Source organism: Podarcis pityusensis (genome assembly GCF_964106645.2).
Source record: "Podarcis pityusensis genome assembly, chromosome: 10".
Lineage (NCBI taxonomy): Eukaryota > Metazoa > Chordata > Lepidosauria > Squamata > Lacertidae > Podarcis > Podarcis pityusensis.
The window spans coordinates 25,135,966-25,158,435 of record NC_138035.1 but is presented as its reverse complement, the minus strand read 5'-3'; the positions used below and the strand labels follow the sequence as shown (position 1 = coordinate 25,158,435).

General features: G+C 43.5%; 1 long non-coding RNA gene across 2 annotated transcripts in view; it reads left to right on the top strand.

Annotated features, from left to right (window-relative positions):
* LOC308457724 overlaps positions 1–22,470 on the top strand; it is a 144,434-nt gene that overhangs the window by 88,927 nt on the left and 33,037 nt on the right. For both annotated transcript variants that reach the window (XR_013977082.1, XR_013977083.1), the window contains exon 2: positions 2,007–2,104. This is a non-coding gene — a long non-coding RNA (uncharacterized lncRNA). The remainder of the gene's footprint in view (positions 1–2,006; positions 2,105–22,470) is intronic.

Sequence of the window (22,470 nt, the reverse complement as noted above, 5' to 3'; positions counted from 1 at the left end):
TCCTCCTCTCACTAAATTCCACCCCCTTCTTGTGCATGCTTGTTCACATTGATTGATTGATTTAATATTTTTAAAAAGTGCCTTTTGTGATATAAGACCCCTAAGTGGTTTCCACCAAACAAGGAAGCCGTTGACAATAACACGTTTAAGATACAATTAATGCACCACCACTGTAAACAACAATAACAGCAACCATCAATACAACAATATAAATGGAGTCCGGGCCCCAAACATGCATGTAACATCCCAGTCAGATTCTCTGCATAATACCAGTAGCAATGAGATAGACCATTGGTCCATTTAGCTCTGTATTGTCACTACAATGACTGGCAAAGGCTCTCTGGGGTTTCAAACAGAAGTATTTCCCACAGCCCTACCTGGAGATGCTGGGGAATGAACTTGGGACCATCTGCATGGAAAGTATGTATTTTACACCAAGCTACGTTTGAGAAGGAGACTTGTCTGTTGCCTGGGGCTCCACATTTGCAACACAAACTCCTAGATTGGACTTTTTCAGCTTTGAGAAATGTAGTTATTCACGTAGCATGCACACTTTTTACTTAGATTTCTAAACTGGAATTGTTCATTAAGCTGATGATGAAACCAGAGGCTGGATCTCTGACGTTCTTCTTCCAAATCCCCATCAGGAGGCGGATTGCAACAGTCAAGGATCAACTAGTGTATGGGTGCACTGGGACTGTGTAGCCTTGGGGCTCTTCATTCATTTCCCTGACTTTTTCATCAGTCAAATCTCATTAGATTCCAGGACACTGCTTGGTGTCAGTTACTTAGGTCAAAAGGCTGGCAAATACCTGTGGGTAGATGGGTAATTGGATGGAGGACATGCAGTTAGTCTGTCAGGCCACCAGGAATTTGGGTGGCAGATGGTTGTTCAGGTAGTCTGGCAGTGCAAAGGGGATGCCTGGCGACCAGTTCCCCAGACTGGGGGAGAGCTGCAGATTCAGGAGAGATGGCTAGAGGAAGAGTCTATCTATCATCTATCATCTATCTATCTATCATCTATCTATCAGCCCAGTATACCTGAAGGAGTGTCTCCATCCCCATCGTTCTGCCCGGACGCTGAGGTCCAGCGCCGAGGGCCTTCTGGCGGTTCCCTCATTGCGAGAAGCAAAGCTACAAGGAACCAGGCAGAGGGCCTTCTCGGTAGTGGCACCCGCCCTGTGGAACGCCCTCCCATCAGATGTCAAAGAGATAAACAACTACCTGACATTCAGAAGACATCTTAAGGCAGCCCTGTTCAGGGAAGTTTTTAATGTATGACATATTAGTGTATTTTTGGTCTTTGTGGAAGCCGCCCAGAGTGGCTGGGGAAACCCAGCCAGATGGGCGGGGTACAAATAATAAATTATTATTATTATTATTATTATCATTATTATCATTATTATCATTATTATCATTATTATCATTATTATCATTATCTATCTATCTATCTATCTATCTATCTATCTATCATCTATCTAATCTCTATTCAAAGTGTGGCAGTTTCAATCTCTAGCATCCAGATATGGCTAGGAATGAATCTTTACTGAAACCCTGCAGAGATACTGTTAGTTAGTGCAGATCACACATTGCAAAAGTGCCAAGTTCTCTACTATTTTTAGAATGACTTCAGAGGTGGTCCTAACATTAAATCATGCCAAAATTGTTGTTGTTGTTGTTACCCATGGGGGGGGGGTGATTGCGTTATTATGCATGTATTATACCTGAAGTCTTGAACTGCCTTGGGCTAGCGTTCGCCTGAGTGAATATTGCTGAAACCTCATTGCAATGTGGTTTTTTTCCATCAATCCTATTTTGTTTTCTGCTGTTTTCTTTTTTGAAAGTTTGTTTTGCTGTCTAATAAAAGCCAGTCCCTGCTTTGACTTGAGCTTATTATTTATTACTACCCTCCACCTTTCCTTTGCAAGGGAGGTGGCAATCTGTTCTCTTTTTCTTCCCCCCCCTTTAAAAAAACCTTTCATAATCTTTGCTCTCTCCATCCCCAGATTTCAGAAATCGGTGACTATTATGTAACAGATGGTCTGACAGACCTCCGACTCTTTGACGTGATGGCTTGCTTGGCGTAGAACATAGCGGCAGTGGAGTAAGTATTCAGAAAGATAGACGCTCATGAATTTTAACTCTCTCATGACAAAGGAATTCAAGGGGGCAAGGGCTGATCTATCAGTTGCCGAAGTAATTAAAAGACTTAGATGGCTCTCTAGGACAGAGTATCCCTTCACTGTTACAGGCTGTTTATACTGGATTAGCCTTGTCCATGCCCCATTCATCTATATATGAATAACTAGAACAAAACAATGGGCCAGCCTTAATCCAGAAATTGATACATTCCAACAAGCACCAGTCAGGGCTGTTCTTTTAGTTTTTAATGAAATGTACAGTGTGCCATCAAGATGGGGCATGCCACAGCAAAATGAGTAGCCATTTTGATTGCTGCTTTTGATACTCTCGCTTAATTGCCATAGTTTCAGTGGTGTAAAATCCACTTTTTCTAATACTAATTGGGATGCTGAGGTTTTGCCTTTTCAGCTTTAGCAGTTGAGAGACACAACAGTGGCAAAAGTTGGACCACTTTCTGGTGGTGAAAATGTAAAGAATGAAAACTTTGCAAATGCACGAGTCACACCAGGCTCTTTCTTCTGCTTACCCTGGATAGTCATTCTGTCACTTGTAAGGGGTAGTAATATGCTTGTCTCCAGGGTTGTGGGCAAGGCAAATGCACCTTGTCAAGGGTGAGGAACCTCAGGTCTGCAGGGTCAAAAGCTGCTCTCCAAATGTCTTTATCTAGCACTCGAGACTCTTCCCCGGCCACACCCTCTCCTGAGACCACACCCTTCGCCAACACTGCTATGCGCTGTCTTTGAGTGCTTTTTCCTGGCTGAAATGTTCTTGTAAACTGTTGCAATGCATGTTGCTTGCCTGAGTGGAGGATGAAGATAGATGGTTGGGTGAGGGTATAAATACAGCTGATGGTTGTGTGGCTTGAATGCACCTGACTGTACGAAGGTAAGAATCACATGCATTTAACTTCTGCCTGGCCCTGCATGTGGCCTCCGGAGGCTTGCCCACAAGGGAATTTGACCCTCTGCCTGACAAAGGTTCCCAGCCCCAGGTATAGGTGGCTTCCTACACACCAAAGCTTAAAGGGTCTCAGGTACCAGGGTTTGGAAGGACCTGTGCTTGAGAACGTGAAGGGCTAATGCCAGTCAGGATAGACTGGACAGGTCACTTTTTTGACTAAACAACTTGGTATAAAGTGAAGTGATCCCACTCCACTTCTTGTCTAAGGAAGGGCATTAGTTGCCCAAGGTCCCTTGATGCCTACCTGAAACAGCAGAGAAGGCACACAGAGACTCCATAATGGTTTAGAAGTGCAAGGCTTTAATGGGTAGCCATCTCCAAGACAATGGGTAGTCATCAGGGCTGCACCAGAATACAAGTACTGAGTTGTCCACCTTTCTTACTGGAGCAATGCCAGTGTCACGCTGAATCTGTCCTTGAGCCTGCAAAACCTTACTCTGATTCTGCTACCAATTACCCTGCCATGCGCTTCCTGTTCAGGGCTCACCCTCTGAACCCCACCTAGGCTCAAGAAAACTATTTTACAGGGGCATTCTGATATCTAGGGCAAATGGTGCACAGCACTGTATAAATGAAAAGTAAAAGTAGACTGTAAGCAGAATTCCAGCAAGGCTCCGCTGGATTCTTCTTAATCATCCTCTGTAAGGTGGATAGGAAGTTCTTTGTAAATTGGCACGTTTCACTGTCAGTTTTGTTTCATCAGAGATGGTTCTCAAATGTTCTCTTTTCATTTTCTGTTATTCGAATATCTGTGATTTGTGGAAAAGAAAACTATACTTTTCTCCTTTTTGTGTCTGCTACTAGTACCTTTGTAGCTGAATAACAGAGAGCTCCTTAAGTTTCAGCTCAAACAGAGTATGTGCAGTCATACCCAACACAGTGATGCTGTGGTGGTATTTTGGTTCAGCTGTTGGTTTTTATTCCTTCGGAGTAAGAGAAGAGGAAATAAAATAATAATGATTTTAGACTAAATTTTCAATGATTTAAAAGACACACAAGTCCCAAACTTATTTACCCTCTGCACAGTAAGTTGGGAATTCTGGGTTGTATTCAACAAGGGCGTAGTGCTTCTAGAAGGCCTTCACTCCTGCAGTGGGACTATTCCTCCCCTGTTCCCCCAGTGCTTCCCAAATCTGCTCTGGATTCCACCCCCCCCCCCAGGTCTGGAGCAGTTCTGGGGGAGTGTAAGGGTACATTGTGTGGGCACTAGAAGTTCTGTTTTGCAAGCAGCAGTCATTCCATCAGTGTGATTCCTTTGTTGGGCAGAATGTTAAACAGAGGGGGCACCAAATAAATTCACTTAGTAACAACAGGGTAAGAAGCAATTAAGAGTCAGGATTCCAGACATAGCCAGAATTAACAGCATTTCAGTCAAGATGCCAAAAGAAACAGGGCAGAATAATGTGCCTGTTTCTTTCCAGAAGGCATAGGAAGAACCAATATGGTTTCTGCCATTCTTAAGATATCCAGTTCTCATAGAACTATAGGCAGCTGCCTTATACTGAGTCAGACCACTGGTCCATCTAGCTTAATAATGCCTACACTGTTTGGCAGCAGCTCTCTGGGGTTTCAGACAGGGAACAATTCTCAGTCCCACCAGGAAATGCCAGGGGTTGAACTTGGAACCTTCTGCATGCAAAGCAGATGTCCTGCCACTGAGCTACGACCCAGTTCAAGGGACAGCCTTACCACTTGGCAGAATGAGGTGGATGCCACAGGCAGCCAATGCTGAAGCAGGGGCATGGGAGTAGTGGCAAAATGTTGGGGACAGAGCTGTGTATGCTACTTGGCCTGCCCTGCATCTGTAAGTGCAGTGAAGGATACTGTCCCTGTATTGAAGTAAGACTCAAAACTGCCAGTCAAGTCAGTTTCTGTCCACAGGGGTAGAGGAACAGCATCTTGTTCTTCTCAGGCAGCAGAATGTCTTAGCCCGGCCCTTTCAGGTTCTAAACTGGATCAAGCTACTCTTGCCAACTGCTTGTTATTATTATTATTTTTAACTTTAGGACCAACACAGAAAGGAATAATCCAAGTAGGTTTTTTTTTTTAATCATCACCATCATCATCAAGGCAAACAGAGTTTGTTCATGGGCTGCCCTATGATTCAGATGTTCCAGCCTGTGGATAAACAAAGCTGCAAAATAAAGGTCATTTTAATCAGGCATCACATGTGAAAATTACCTGAGGGCAAATAAATGCAAGTATCAGATTCTTATCAGATCCCTGGGATAATAATAGCCGGGTCACTGGGGAGAGTCTGTTAGTGTTGGCCCACTGGGTCATATAACAATGCAAACGCTCCCTTTGGCTTCCCACTGCTGTGACCCGTCCATCTGCTTCTCTCTGGCCATATGTCAGAGAACTATCAAAGACTACAAACATCTGAGTTTTATGCATCTGAATGTTCTTCAGTTTTCATTGAAGCTTCATAGAAATGCTGCTGCTCTGAAATTCTTCTTTCATAAAAGGGCTTTTTGTACTTTTAAGTTGAGTGTTAACATTCTAGTATTGATATTATTAGGAGTTGTATTTGCATAGTGCTGCTGTAACGGCTTGTAGCTGAGCCCAGGAAAGTTCGCCCAATGCACCATTATCACTTTATTGTGATAATTTTTAAGTCACATCTTGGGGAGAGAAAACAGATGGAAGTATGTGTGTGTGTGTGTGTGTGTGTTTAATAGCAGCACTAATATGAAGCTCATAGTAAAAAACTAAATGGTTTCAGTATCAAATATGTCATAAAAGATTAAAATGTTTTCCAACGAAACAGAAAATGTGTGACTAAAAAAATTAAAAATACCTCAGGACTCTAGTCTAGAGCTAAAATTTAAAGCAAGCCATTCTCTGGAGTATATTGTAAACAGACAGTTTTACAAGTTGTAACGGAGCCACACGAAAGTAGTAGATGGAAAGACAATCCGCTAAATATATTTCAGCTAAACGTATTTCAACTTCAGTCTTCATCGTTGGGTTATAAATGCAGTGTGTAGTTACATTGTATTTAAGATAACTCTGTTAAAGTTCAAATTCAGGTTTGCATGCATTCACACAAGTACCCTGAATAGGTTTCTTTAAAGGCAAATCTAAAGCTTCATGTAGGAGTTATTTTGCTCATTTGGTTCATTGTGTGCTCGATGTTATAAGTCCCATGTACTTTTATGCAAGCATCTAGAGCAGGGGTGAGGAATTTACCCCCCTCCTGATATTTCTTGGACTACAAATCCCATCATCCCTCACCACTGGCCTTGCTGGCTGGGGCTGATGGGAGCTGGAGTCCAACAATCAGGAGGTACACAAGCTTAAATGGACTAACGACCCTTCAATTTTATCCCTTCCTCTAACTGTGAGTTAAAATGTTAACCTCACTGAAGTGGTATGTAATACAGTGCCAACTTCTTCAGTTAAGAGAATGTGTGTGTGCAAGTTTTGGTCCCAAATAAATGCAGCTTTCCAAACCTTTGAAACTCACCTGTGCTGTTCCTCCCAGTAAAAGGATTCTGCTGCCTTTCTTTCCAGCTTCTTTTATCTGGCTGAGTGCTCTCTGGGTACCCAGTCAGTCAGGATACCTTAGAAGAGCTCTAGAATCTTTCCTCGTGAATCCACTCTCTTTTTAACTAGTACAAGCATCCTTTCATATTTAAATCTCTAAGCCTATTTACAGTTTCCAATAGTCTTAATGTGAGTTCAGCCCACCAAGGGGAAATCTGGACAGCAGTAAATACATGAGGGTTCAGCTGAATTACCTTTCAGAGGGAAAAAGCCATTATTATGGTACACTGCAATCTAATTTATCCGAATGCACTAAATTGGAGCAGGGGAAGAGAGGGGAGCAGAAAATCAGATATTCAGATGTGTGTTACAGTGAAAACAAGCTTATATAGTGGTGGGAGATGCAAAACAGATTCAGGTACTTTTGCTGGAGCTGAAACAAAATGTTGCACATCTTTGAGATTCAGCAAAACTTCAGAATTCAGTTTCACCTTTTTGAATTTCAAGCACAACCTCATTTCAAATCCCACAGTTCCCATTTCATTCTGGGACCCTTAGAAGCAAATGTTCCCGGTGTCTGTGTTCCCCAGGTCCCCTTCCCTTCTGCACCCCAAAGCCACTGTTCTCATGATTTCTGTCCCCCACCCTGCTGAAGGGTAAAAGTTAAAAAGTGCAAATCCTGGCTCTACTGTAGGCACCACTTCACTCTCTAATACATTCATTGGAACCCACAGTATTATTAGGGCCAGGGGAGGGTGAAGGGGTGAAGCATATGCTGCCCAGATGACAAGACCCCACTCTTGGCCTCACTGATGTGGTCCAAAGGAAAGCAGAGCAATACAGTTGGCACCAGCTTGACTGCAGGAGTTGCTGGAAGGAGGTGTACAAGGCGCCATTCAACTGCATTAGGGTCTCCACTCCAGATTTGTGTAGGGTTTACTTCTTAGTCTCTTCTTCTCGCAAAGACATCCCACAAGGCAGTGGAGGTTTAGGACCAGATTTTTCCTTCTCCTAGATAGGCTACTTTCCCAGGTTGACAAGCCCCATCTGCCCCTCACTGCACTATACAGTACAGTGGTACCTCGGGTTAAGTACTTAATTCGTTCCGGAGGTCCGTTCTTAACCTGAAACTGTTCTTAACCTGAAGCACCACTTTAGCTAATGGGGCCTCGATTTCTGTTCTCATCCTGAAGCAAAGTTCCTAACGTGAAGCACTATTTCTGGGTTAGCAGAGTCTGTAAGCTGAAGCGTATGTAACCTGAAGCGTATGTAACCTGAGGTACCACTGTATGTGCAGAAACCTCCTTCTTGACCGTTGGACCCACAATCTGCTGGACCCTGTCTTTGCATGCAGGGGAAGTCCCTAACTCACTTTGTGTGTGTGTGTATCCCGAAGATGGTTCAGTTTGTATGAAATACAGCTGGGTGCTGTGGATTTTATTCAGGCACTGTAATATTTACTCTTGACTCCCTGAATGGCTTAGGACTGTTGGTTTACCCAGCACACTTTGCCCTGGGATTGCCACTGATGCTCACTGGTGGCAGTTCTCCAAGTTCTCTGGCAAATATATATCTCAACTTGGTTATCTAAGGTTATATTGAACTAGAGAGAGCAAGAATTGATCATGGGATGTAAAGCAGGAATGGGGAGCTGGAGACGCTGCAGATATTGTTGGACTACAGCTCCCTTCATTCATGAATGTTGGCCATGCTGGCTGGGGCTGATGGGAGATGGAATCCAGCAACACACAGAGAGTCACAGGTTCCTCATCCCTGATGTAAAGCATATGATCTACCACTGAGTTGTATTTTCTGTCCTTGAGTTGACTGGATTGTTATTGAAGGTCTGTTCTTGGTTGTGATTAACCCAATCAGATGGGTGGGGTACAAATAATAATAAATTGTTGTTGTTGTTGTTGTTGACTACACAAAGGGTGGAAAGTGGAGTCCATGGTAAAAATCAGAGATATTTGTTATTGCTGGCATGAATAGATTCCATTTTCAACATCAGCAATTTTGGGATGTTTGCCTTCTACATCCTTATGAAGTTTTAAAGCAGCTGTTCACACATCTCTACAGATTTTCTGAGGATGGGTGGCAACAGCTATTCTTTGGGACTGATTAGTTCATTTAGTTCTCTCTCTCCCTATACTAGCTCATTAAAAAAAATCATCAGGATCAGTAGTGTGTTCTTTCTGATACAGTTACTCTCTGATACAGAATGGCTGTGGAATCTGTAAGGCCTGGGGAGACAAAATCACTGTTGCTGCTCTTCAGTGATCTCTGTACTACCACCACTCCAGTCTATGTGAATGTATCTGCCTGCCTGTCTTTGTGTGCACATGTGTAAACTGATCTCTCCAACAGAAGGTTTTGACCTTACAGCCCTCGGAGGGTTGGCCAACAGCAAATGTGGCCCTCAGGCCCAAAAAAGTTAACCATCCCTTTTGTATATGGTTTTGTTTTGTTTGTTTATCATTCATCTTACCAAATTTCAGTGCAATCTTATACATATCTTTTCTGACATAAGTCCAATTGAGCTCAATAGGACATACTCCCTGGTAAAAAAGGAGTATAGGATTTCAGCTTTTTCTATTGTTCAGTCAGCCACATTTCTGGCTCTAAGAACATACCACTGACAGCTGCATAATTCAGATTAATTCTTTTTATGAAGTTGTGTAATCTCATTTTACAATCAAGAGGTTGCGCTTCCCCTATTTCCTATGACTAATGTGCTCTACTTTAGAATTTTGGTTTTACTTATTGGATCCAACCTTTCTTTGAAGGAACTCAGGGCAGCATACATAGGATTATCCTGTTTTTCCCTCACTCTACAAGGAGCCTATGAGGTGGGTTCAGCTGAGGGTGGCTGGTTGTAGTTCAGTAAGTGAATTTCATAGCTAAGGAACAGAGCTGGCAGCTTCAAATTTAAACTGTCTCCTGCATATACAGTGCTTGAACTGTATTCATTTTTAAAAAGAATTTGTTCTAATTCAAGTTCACCTTGTTCAAAAAGGAACTAGCTCAGTTCGTGTTCATCCTAATGAAGCTTGTATTTCATAGAAAGTTCATCCTTGACAAAAATAAATAAAGTAAAATAAAATAAACCAGTATGTTCTTCGTTATTTCATTCATTCAATTTATATTCCACCCTTTATTTCAAAGGAGTCATGGATGGCAAAAACACACTAAAACAATATAATTAAAAACAGGTTTTTAAAAACTGTAATAAACTGCTGTGCTGAAGTATAGGTTACAAAAGTAAATCAGGGGCCACCACCAAGTGGTAAAATGCCTGCCAGACAGAATGTGAACAGATAATGTTTTCCCCTGGTGGCAAGGAGAAACAGATAGAAGACACTATTTTAAATTTCCCATGCCCCCCTGCTGTTGTGTCATTGTGGGAATTTTAAATAGCAGTTCCTCAACACACCTGTGTGAGGCCAGTGGGACCTCAGAAGCTGACCAAAGCATGGGGTGCTGATCTCAGAACTGGTTTGAACCCAGGCCAACCAACATTCTATCCACTGAAGGTGCAGGTGCCAGGTTTAAAGCAGGAACGCACAGTTACAAAATGGAGGAAGAATGACAGGCTTAAACCTATGAAGCGCACTTCTCTGGGTTTCATATGTAACTTCATGTTACAAAATCAGCAGTTACATTATACATCCACTTGTTGCATACTATTGTGCTTTCTGAAATGCATGTACCTAGAGATAAGGCCAGTCGTTAGCAGTGGGTGCGTGGGTGGGGTCACATGGTCCAAAAATTTGAATCCTTCTCACCCTTTAAAGCATCTACATGTACAGAAGTGAGAGCTGGACCATAAAGAAGGCTGATCGCCGAAGAATTGATGCTTCTGAATTATGGTGCTGGAGGAGACTCTTGAGAGTCCCATGGACTGCAAGAAGATCAAACGCATCCATTCTTAAGGAAATCAGCCCTGAGTGGTCACTGGAAAGACAGATCGTAAAGCTGAGGCTCCAATATTTTGGCCACCTCTTGATAAGAGAAGACTCCCTGGAAAAGACCCTGATGTTGGGAAAGATTGAGGGCACAAGGAGAAGGGGACGACAGAGGACGAGATGGTTGGACAGTGTTCTCGAAGATACAAACATGACTCTGACCAAACTGCGGGAGGCAGTAGAAGACAGGAGTGCCTGGCATGCTCTGGTCCATGGGGTTACGAAGAGTCGGACATGACTAAACGACTAAACAACAACAACAACATGTTGTACACATGGCAAACCTGCTTCTTTTGTAAGGTTGAAATGGCTGATAATGTATTTTCCCCAGAAAATCAGACTAAGGGGTCATAGTGGATAGAGCATCAAACTAGGACGTGAGCAACCAGGGTTCGGATCTCCACTTGGCCAGGAAGCTCACTGGGTGACTTTGGGCCAGTCACTGCCTCTCAGCCTAACCTACCTCACAGGGTTGTTGTAGGGGGTGAAATGAAGACGGCGAGAACCATGCATTCCACCTTGAGCTCCTTGGAAAAAATGGTGGGACTAATAAAATGTAATGTAATGTAATGCAAGATTTATTCTCTGACCTTGTACTATTTATGTTGCAAAAAGGTTGCAGGAAGCAGTAGTAAAGTGTGTGGGTATGCACACGCGCTTGTGTATTTAAATCTGCAAGCTTGATTCCAGGAATAGGCACATTTAACACAGCACAGGCTCTGTTCAAATGCAGTATTTCTGAATACACAAAAGAAACTCTATTGGCTCAAGCCAAGAGAAGATGCAAGCTTGAGCTCGCACAGAGCTGAGTAATGCTATCTTGTCAATAGGAATTGCCTTGAGTCTCTATCTGTTTGGCCACGCTAACTAATGATCATTTAACTGTACTGTCAGTTCTGTTTAAATTTGAGTGTTGCCAGTTGCTTCCTTCGCCCGGCCAGCCAATGAGAGCTGGGCGAGTCATTCATGCATGCTGCTGCCCCAGTGGCTCTGAGCCTATAGCAGCCCAGTTTAATAGGGCATTCAGAGCTCATTAGCAAGGAAACACATCAGGAGTGACCGCTCCAGTACCACACGTTGCAACTAATAGCCTCGCTGAACAGAATCGTTTCTGTTTCTGCTCACTTGTTGTTGAGTCCTTTCTGTGTCAACAAGTGGTCATGTCGGCAGGAGCCCGGCCATTCTGCCCAACAGTTTTATCCGTTGCTCTCCCGAGCCAGACTTGTGTCCTCCTTCATTGTTCAGCCTACAATGGAGCATGAGCAATCACAAAGGCTTCACAGCCATTCATCATCAGCTCACAGATTTGCCCGAGCAATATTGCCTGCCAAACGCTCAGGCCATCGTGTTGGCACAGTGAGCGAGTGAGTGAATGAATACCCATGAAATACAAATAGTTTCACAACTTGCACTTTTTTGTATGTGTGGCTCCGATGGCATGACAAGGAGGGACAGGAGCATAAGGAAGCTCTGGCTGGAAAAGGGAAGATTCAGGAGGAGAGAGGGAAAAGGAAAAGGAGAGGCAAAGCTATTGGAGGTGGAACGCACATCGTGGGCCAAAATAAACTTGAATTGATTTCTTTTTATGACAGGTGCCATTGAGCCAGAGCTTAGCACTGTGAAATATCACTGATTTAAACAGGCATTTAACTCCCTGCCACAGAAACCAGCTGGATCTCAAACTGTTGGCTTGCATTCTGTTAGGGCTGCGATCCAATTAACAGGAATCTTAAGAGGACACTCCTAAACATGTTTAGTTGGACATCAGTACTAATACTCTCAAGTACGTATGCATAGGATTGCAACAGTGGTCTATTACTCATATGAATTTTAGTCAATTGGTAGCACAATCCTAATTGTGTTTGCTCGGAAGTCTCACTGTGTTCAGTCGGACTAACTTCCTGGTTAGTGTGTTTAGGATTGTAGCCTAAATCTGCACACAGTCACAAATAAATTGCCGTATTGCTGGAAGAAGAAAGCATACTCTGTTTTTCAATTAAGCACATGTTCTTTGAAGTACTACACAAACACAGAGAGAGATTAATTGTGGAGGGGAGACATTTTCATGTTAATAAACAGTTTTGTAATAAATTAATTTAGGCTGCAGTCCTACCCAATGCCCTGATGGGCTCTCGAAGTGGGGAAAAGCAATATTGAGCCCTTCCATCCTATTCTGTATTTTAAAAACTATTTCCCTCCCATTGGAAATGAGGAGAGTGGACTGTGCCAGTACCAGAGCTGGTGCAGTTTCCTCCCTGATCTCCCTGATTTCCTATCAGGGGAATGGGAAGACATTAAAATCATTGGATCCAACCTTTACTCTTGGCAGCTCTAGCCACTGTCAGAAAGGGAAATGCAATGGCACAGGCTGTAGGGTCTATTGACTAAAAGCTGCAACCCTACAATTTATTGGGTTGGACCCAGATTTCCTGTGAGTAGAGGGATACTCACGGGACACTTGTTCTAGAGGAAAGAGGGAAGGAATTTCATTTTAATTCAAATTGGGTCAGTGGAATTTCCTCTCTCGTTGAATTCTGCATGCACATCTGAAGATTCCCATACAGTCTTCAAAGTCAGTGCTTGTAGAATGCATGGCAGTATTTGGGCTTATTACTAGATGGCTGCGCATGATAACTTCTATGCTTGAATCAGAAAGGAAGTGTTGTATGCCCAATTCCTGATGTGTTAGTGTAAAGAAAATTTGCCACAGTGTCAAATTTCAAGTTCAGAAATTTCTTCTAGAAATGCATGCAGTTGGGTTAGTGGGTGCGGACATGCGCTGTATCCTCAAGTGGAAGGAGATGGGAGAGGGATCAAACAGTAGTCTAGGACTCCATTTTACTCAGCTCTGTGTTCAGGGTGCTCAGTTGAAACCCATCCCCTTTTCTATAGCTTAGTTTAGAATTATAGAATTGTGGAGTAGGAAGGGACTCCAAGGATCATGTAGTCCAACCTATTGCAATCCAGGAATCTCAACTAAAGCATCTGTGACAGATGGCCATCCAGCCCTCTACTTGAAACTCTCCAATGAAGGAGAGCCCACAACCTTCTGAAGGAATCCGTTCCACTGTTGAACAGCTCATGCTGTCAGAAAGTTCTTCCTGCTGTTTAGTTGGAATCTCCTTTCTTGTAACTTGAAGCCATTGGTTCCAGTCCTACCCTCCAGAGCATCCCACCATCTTCTGTGTGACAGTCCTTTAGTTGAAGATGGCTATCACTCTTGAGAATCCCATGGACTGCAAGAAGATCAAACCTCTCCATTCTAAAGGAAATCATCCCTGAGTGCTCACTGGAAGGACAGATCCTGAAGCTGAGGCTTTAATACTTTGGCCACCTCATGAGAAGAGAAGACTCCCTGGAAAAGACCCTGATGTTGGGAAAGATTGAGGGACAAGGAGAAGGGGACGCCAGAGGACGAGATGGTTGGACAGTGTTCTCGAAGCTACTAACATGAGTTTGACCAAACTGCAGGAGGCAGTGGAAGACAGGAGTGCCTGGCATGCTCTGGTCCATGGGGTCATGAAGAGTCGGACACGACTAAACAACAACAACAATCATATATCCTCTCAGTTGCTTTATGTGGGCTAGCTTACCAGAAATGGGCAGAAATTGATTTTGTTTTATCGAGGAATTTAATCTTACCAAGTATACTAGTAGCTTTTAAAACTGAGACGTAGTTTTGCTGTCTAGAGGAGAAGTAAGGTAATGATCCTATATATACTTGCTTGGAAGTAAGCCTCATTGAATTCATGTGGGACTTACTTCTGAGTTATACATGCATAATGTTGCGTTACATATCTCAGAGAAATTAAGTGCTTGACTTAACAACTACTCATTTATCCCTACTGGTTGGGGTGACATCTGGGAACTTGATTCCATCATGCCCACATTGACAGCCATTTCAGCTGAACCAGTGAGATTCGCTACACTACTGAAGAATATGTGTCAACAAAAGAAAAACCTACAAGAAAATAAAGTCATGCTCAGAGCTCTGGCCATTGTTGACTAGCCCACATTTCATAGGCGAGTTAGCTAAAGAATAGCTGTCTCTTGTTCGTCAATCTGCCATTTAACCACAGCATATGGTTTTTGTCTTGGGATCATGCAACATGTCACAAAGGAACAGACAGTGGACAGTTACTAGGGAGTCTTTGTATGCTTTGGAGGGCAAAGGAAGATGGTATTTTAATAGATTTCCCTAGAGACCTCTTAGAGCAGTAATCTAATTGCTGAAATCAAATTTCGGACCCTGATCACAAATCATTACCTTGTCTTTTAGCCATCTATCTTTCTGTTGTTCAAACAAATAACATGCATATAGACATCCATTAGTGTTGTTCTTTTCAGGATATGTGTGTGTGCTTAACCAGCGACTCCTGCTAATGATGGGTGAGTGACCGATTGTTTAAAAATGGGGGGGGGGCAGCAAGTTTGCTTGCACTTCCTAAAACACCAATACCAATGCTGTTTGACTGTTCTACTTACTGAGGGTAAAAAATGCGTGCATTTGCATGACATTTGCATGCTGATACTTTCTGCCGATTTAGGTGCCATGACATGAGCAAAAGCTTGCAATGTGTCTCTTATTCCAGAAATTCTGCCATGTTGGCCATTTCAAAACTTTAATTGGTTGTGATGATCAGGATGCCTCCAGAGAATGGTGGGATCAGGCATTTCCTTACGACCCAGGACTGGCAAAGGGCCAATTTCCCCAGCAGTGGCACCATTTCTACTTACATGAAGCATGACTGCATGCTACATGAGACTGCATGAAATAAATCTCATGCATGCTTCTCTTCTAGGTTAATACCCCCACTGAGGCACCTGGAGGGTTGCGTTTGGTCCCTGGAGTAATAAAAATGCAATACAAAAAATTAGAATCTAGCAGCTTTTATGCAGATCTGTGTCCTCTTTTGTGGTCAATCATTTCCTCTCTTTGAGAGAGGTGTAAGAGTCTACCCTAGGTCCAGGGTGGTTGGCATCTAGAGAGTTTTCTATTTTGCCTACTTCCATATTGCACCTAGCTTCTTCTGCGATTGGGCCGAACATTTATTTTAAAAGATGGCCCTGAAGTATTTGGCATGTGTTAATCTGAAAGTGGTTTTTTTAATTCAAAGAAGAAGAAGACAGGGCCGTAGCCACTGGTACGTCTTTCACCTATTAAACCAAAGAAAATACATATTTGTATTAGAAGTGTAAAGATAGTGGTGCTGACTTTGTGCATGCTTGGGGAGGTTGATTTCAGAGTATTGGAAACAAGTTGTAAAGGAGATTTATAAGATTACAAATTATTGCTTGCCTACAGGTTCACTGACTTTACAGCTTTGTCTGTTTAGAGATGTGAAACCTAATGGGTAATGTATTGATTGCATCTGGAATGTTTCTAATGAGGAACTGGAAAAAGAAAGAAAGAAAAAGTGCTGTTGCAGCTTGACTGTCTAGTGAAATGTGTGTGCAGGTGTTGCCTGGAGGAAGCAGATTGTCTAGATCCATTTCAGCCTGATTTCAGACCAGGTTTTAGCACTCAAGCAGCCTTGGTCACTCTGATTTATAACCTTTATCAGGAAAGAGACAGGAGGAGTGTGACCCTGTTTATCTTCCTTGATCTTTCACTGGCACACAGTATGCTGATGGCACACAGCTCTCCTCTCTCTCCATTCAGGAGAGGCCGTTAAGATGTTGGACTGGTGCCTGGAATCAGTATTGGGCTGGATAGGGGCTAATAAAATGAGGCTGAATCCTAATAAAACAGAGGTTCTGTGGCTGGTCAGTTCCCATGTCCAGGAATTAGATGGACCACCTGTTCTGGGAAGGGTTGCACTCCTCCAAAGGAACAGGTTCCTAGTCTGAGAGTAGTCCTAGATTCCAAAATGTCACTGGAGTTCCAAATGGCTTTTGTGGCAAGGAATGCTTCTGTCCAGCTTAGGCTGGTTCACCAATTATATCTGTTCCTTGGACTGGGATAAGCTGGCCTCAGCTGTCCATGCAGTAGCCTCTTGGGCTACTGCAATGGGCTCTTGTGGGTCCATGCTTGAAGATGTCCTAGCCACAGCTGGTGCAGTATGCAGCTGCCATACTAATTGGGTGAGTGGGTCAGCAATGGGACCATATGTCACAGGTTCTGAGAGCACTGTATTAGTTGTCATTGAGCTATGAGACCCACTTCAAGGTGTTAGTATTAGCATACAAATCCCTAAATGGAATGGGACCTAAATACTTAAAACAGCACCTCAACCAGTACCCCAGACCCTACAATTGGTAGGGGAGGTCCTGTTGATGTCCCTGACCTGTGGCAGAGCCTTCACAGTAGTGGTTCCCCAATTACAAAACGCCCTCCCTGTTGAGGTGTGTCTGTCTCTCTCATTATCAACATTTAGGAGATTTTAAAACATTCCTGTTTACCCAGGCATTCTGTCAACTTTCAGATAATTAGCTGAGAGGATATGTGACTGTTTTTAGATGTTCTTAATTTTTGAAAATGTTTCAAATGCATTGTGTTTTGGGGAGGAAGGGTGTGAATCATATTAGATTACTCGTATAAGGCAACCCCTGATTTGTGCAGGGGTTGCATTTTGGGTCATCATGCGCAATGGCAGAGTGCACATAAGCCTGCTCCGCCCCCTTAAACCCCCTTATGCCCCCACCCTAATCTACCCCCCCCTTTCCAGCCAGTTCTGGGTCGATGCAATGTGCATGGTCCCCCAGCCACACATCAGTTGGATCCACATACATCGGCCATTGCCTGCAAAATGAAAAGGCTTTGACCTCACTTTCTCACTCACTCACTCACTCACTCACCAGAGGTATCAGATTTGTTAGAGAGCCTTTGCCCTCCTGATGTTCCTAAACTACAACTTCCCATCAGCTCCAGAAAGCATGACCAATGGCCAGGGATGATGAGAGTTGTAGTTCAGGTGTCACCTGGAAAGCCACAGGTTCCTTACACCTGAACCAGAGCACTTCACATTTAGAACCTGCACAGGCCAAAGCACACCAGTTACAGTGGTACCCCGCAAGACGAACGCCTCGCAAGACGGAAAACCCGCTAGACGAAAGGGTTTTCCGTTTTGGAGGCGCTTCGCAAAACGAATTTCCCTATGGGCTTGCTTCGCAAGACGACAGCCCATAGGGAAATCTCCGGGACAGCGGGGAAGCGCAGCGCGTCTTCCCCACTGTCCTCGGACCTCCTCCCCCCGCCCGGCATCGGAACGAAGCTCCGATGCCGGGCGGGGGGGGGACGCCTCCTCCCCCCGCCCGGCATCGGAACGAAGCTCCGGTGCCGGGCGGGGGGGTGGAACGCCTCCTCCCCCCGCCCGGCATCGGAACGAAGCTCCGATGCCGGGCGGGGGGGTGGAACGCCTCCTCCCCCCGCCCGGCATCGGAACGAAGCTCCGATGCCGGGCGGGGGAGGGAACGCCTCCTCCCCCCGCCCGGCATCGGAACGAAGCTCCGATGCCGGGCGGGGGGGGGGAAACGCCTCCTCCCGCCGCCCAGCTTCGGATGGCTTTCCTGAAGACTTGGGGTGGGAGGAGGGTTTTCCTTCCCACCGCCAACATTCAGAATGCTGTTCTGAATGTTGGCGGTGCGGAGGAAAAACCCTCCTCCCACGCAAGCCCCGGGAACAGAGGGAAAGCGCTGCGCGCCTTCCCCTCTGTTCCCGTACCTGTCCTGAAGGCTTGCGGTGGGGAGAAAAGCCCTTCTCCGCACCGCCAGCCTGGCAAGCGGTTTCCCTAGGAACGCATTAATTGATTTTCAATGCATTCCTATGGGAAACCGTGCTTCGCAAGACGAAAAACTCGCAAGAAGAAAAAACTTGCGGAACCAATTAATTTCGTCTTGCGAGGCACCACTGTACTGGAGAAACAGTTATTTCCTGGCCACCCAAAAGACTGGAATTTGGCCTACACCTCGCCCACAATATACTGGCAGTTTAAAAGGAAGATGCTCATATACCCCCCTCCCCTCCCCTCCCCTCAAAATGGTTGTCTGAAGTTTTTCCACTGAGCTTTGCTACCATAAGCCAGGAAGCTAAATTTAATACAGAAACCAGAAGCAGCCCTGCAGTAATCTGAAAGGGAGACTTCTGGAAGTCTGTGCCCTCAAAATAGTGGAGCAAAAGGTATTCTCAGGCCAACAGAAATTTTAAATTTAGCGTGCACATGTTTCAAGATGCACTGGTTAGTAGGAACATCAGATAATGAGGGTTTGTTTTTTGAAATCTAAAGGCTAAGAAGGGTTACTATATAATGGGGCCCAGCATTCCAGCACAGGGCAAGTATGGTAATGGTTTCCTGCTTGGAATCTTCTGTCACCTCTGCTTTATACAATCCTTGCCTTCAGAAGCACTGGAAAAGTTGAATAAACAAACAGATAATATGTTTTGTTTTTCGAAAGTTGTAGTTTCTTAAAGGGAGGAATGCTAAAGCAGAGATATTGCCTTATTATTGATCTTCGTAACTCACTAATGGAATTGTTTTGGGCTGAAGGGCAGGGTAAAAACAAAATCTTCAAAAATATCTAATAAGCAGAGGTGAATATGGCATTACAAGTTTTCTTAATGAATCAGGGTCAATTTTTCTCCAATTTGGTGAACTGTTGTTGAAGCTTTGAGGGGTGTCTATGTGTGTTATATAATTAAAATGTCTCTTTGCACCATGCAGCTTCTATGCCTTCATATTGAGCTGCGGCATTTAGTTTCCAATATTGCCTTTCTCTTAACGTTGAAGTGTTGCAGGATGGGAGGCAGGGGGAATGAAAGCTGAAACTCTCCCAGTTTTATTGTGAGCCTGATTTTAGAGCTAATAAAAGCCTACATCTTTGGTTGGTGAAGAAGACTTGTAGGCTATAGGAGCGGTAGTTGTGGAATTTTTTGATCTTCAAATTAGAGTGCTTTTTAATCAATCTTTTTTTTTAAAAAAAAAGCTTTTCATTTGCCTTTCTAATTTTTCTTCTTCGTTGCAGTTAAATCCACTGAAATTGTATATCCTTTTATTACCATGCCAGATACGCTAACATGAAATGGGCAATGGGTGCAGTAAATCAGAGAGGATTTACTGTCATCTCTGCGGAAGTGTTTGTTCTTGTATCTTTTCTTTCTTTCTTTTTTTTTAAAGTGGTGTTGAGCACAGGGCCAGGAAGGGGGGGTGGGGAGGCGACTTCACAGTGGAGTAAACCTGAGACATAAATTCAAGAGCCAGACAGTTGAATGAACAGGATAATCGGGGTATTTTTGACAGGTGCGGGCAGCCTGCCTATAGCTGGCATATAATCATTACCATTTTAATAAGGCTCTAATAGGGGGGCTGATAATTCAATGGGGTGTGAAGATCCTAATTCAACTCCCAATCCCACATGAATGTGCTAGAATTTGTGGCCTTTGTTTTCTTCCTTTGTACCCCTGAATGCCAATAATTACTGGCTATAGATTAAAAAAAAAAAAATTCTTAGAACTGGAAGCTAAATTAGCTCTCCTAATGCTGCACAAGAATGTCAATACTCATATTTTTTTAAAAAGAAGCAAGTGGGGTTTTTGTGTGTGTTGAGTTTGTGTGTGTGTGTGTGTGTGTGTGTGTGTGTGTGTGTGTTTAGTACACTTGTTGGTGCTGCAAAGGTTCTACAGCTGAAGAGGGTTAGCTTAGTGCATGAATAATACAACCACTGTTTCTAAAAACCATCAGGGGCTCCCTTTTCTTCCACCGGCAAATGTTATACATGCATCAAAGTGGTTGAATTGTATAATAGTCTATGTCTTGTAAAAAATGCAACTTCAGATTTCCCCAAATGCTGCATTGTTTGGCCAGTATTGATTTAACAGTCATTCATAGGGAGTTGCTGGTCCTCTGAACTTCACAGCTAATAAATGTGTGTCAAAAAGTAGTGACGCAAACTTTACTTGAGCAGTAGTCAGCCATGTGTATGAAGCAACTTTAAAAAATAAATGTTTGCAAAAGATACTCTTACCATCAAAATATTGCGTTAAATCATTGGAGGGCAACTATATTTCACTGCCAAAATGCCTGCCATTGTGGCAGATGGTGTGCATGCAAAGAAGCTTGTATGTTACAAGGTGCTCTGAAGGGGTACAATGCATTTTTTAAAATTTATTTATTGTGTTTAAAGCACTAAAATCCTGCTTTTTAACCTCAGGGGCCCTGTGAATAACATAAAATGCAATGCAACTAAGAAAGTACTGTAATACGGGCTCACCCACACGATCACGATTTTGAACGTTTTGTGTACTGCTTCATTCCAAGGCGTCCAATAGCTTTTCTCAATCTTGCCCACTGAATTGAAGCTCAGTTAAGCAAAATCTCATTTCAGATTTTCTGCACATCTGATAAGATCCGATTCAGTTGGTAAGATCAGATTTTTGCAAAGCACAACCACAGAACAACGAGAAAAGTTTAACGACCTGGGGAAATTAATTGGTTAATAGTCTTATACAAAAGAGATGGTGCCAGACAAATCTCCCTAGGAAGAGAATATTCCACAAATGGGCACCCTCAGAGAGGAGGCCCTATCGCCAGTTAGGGCCTAACTTTGGTTGGTGGAGGCAATCAGATGAAGATCTTAACCAGTGAGCGAGACTTCCTATGGGAGAAAGCAACCCTTCAGATCCGCCCGCCCCCCTCACATTTGCCTCTCTTCTGTGGGAGCCCTGTCTCGGGGGAGGGGAGCTTTGCCTTGACTTTAATAATGTCCCCAAATGCAACACTTTACTTTTTCCCATGGGAGAAAGTTGTGGAACAGGGGCTAAAACTTTTCTTTCTGCCTTTTGACCCCAGGAGCAATCCCAGTTATGGAGAATTAAAGCTTTTCCATATAGCCTAGAGGGCTGTTCGTTGGTCATGCTAGAGTGTGACTGAAGATTCAGAACAGGGGACTCAGCTACACAGCTGCAAATAAAATGTTTTAAATGTGTTGTAAATTGCAATATGCACATGTGACACTAGATGGCGATAGTGAGCTATGCAAAATTCAATGTGTTTTTCAAAACGTTCAGTGTTTTTTATATGTGTGTAGATTCCACCTGGGAGGAGGGGGAGGATACCACTGGGGACTCTGAAGCAAAAAGGAATTACTGACAGGGCAATGAAGTTCACCAGTTGCTGTGACTATGGAAGAAAAGAGAAACAATTCTGTCCCTCCAAGGTTTGGTTATGACCTCAAAAGGGGAACTATCATTTGGCAAAATGATTGTGTTCCTTCACATTATGTCATTGCAGTGCTGGAAGGTATCCATTTGGCTTTATTTATTTATAAGTTTTCCCCTGTTCAAAGGCAAAGGACATTGAATTGCAAATACATGTATAATACTTACTTTCCATCATTATTAAAAAAAGAACATGCTTCTGGACTTGGCATAACTGGGGAAGCTTGGATGGCAGCAAGGGCTGGGGCTCTTTTTACCAGCTTTGGCTGATACAGCATATGTGACCATATTTAGAGATAATGGAAGTTGCCATGGTTAACCACAAAGCCCTCACTTCCAGGTTAGACTACTGTAAATCACTGTACATGGGGCTGCCCTTGAAAACTTTGAATAGCTATCTCACACACTCAGTCTATGCTATCAGAAGTGAATTGTGCTGAGTTCAATGGAGTTTACAGCCAAATAAATGTGTATAGTATTTCAGCCTTAAAGCTTTGTCAGAACTAGCACCCCCCCCACATGTGGTTTACCAGAATCATGCTGTTTTGTTTTTCCTCAACTCACATCTATGATCCTCCAACCCACGTTTCAGCTGAACCCAGAGCTAGAAGCAGTGAAATAACCTTTAAAGAAGCTATTCTTAACATTTTCAGCTCTGCCAGCTGGCCATAAGTCAGACCATAATAGCTCCTCTTACTATAAGTGAGGTTTTACCCTACAGAGGTTCTGAGAAGATGCCAAACTTTTAAATAATTATCCTAA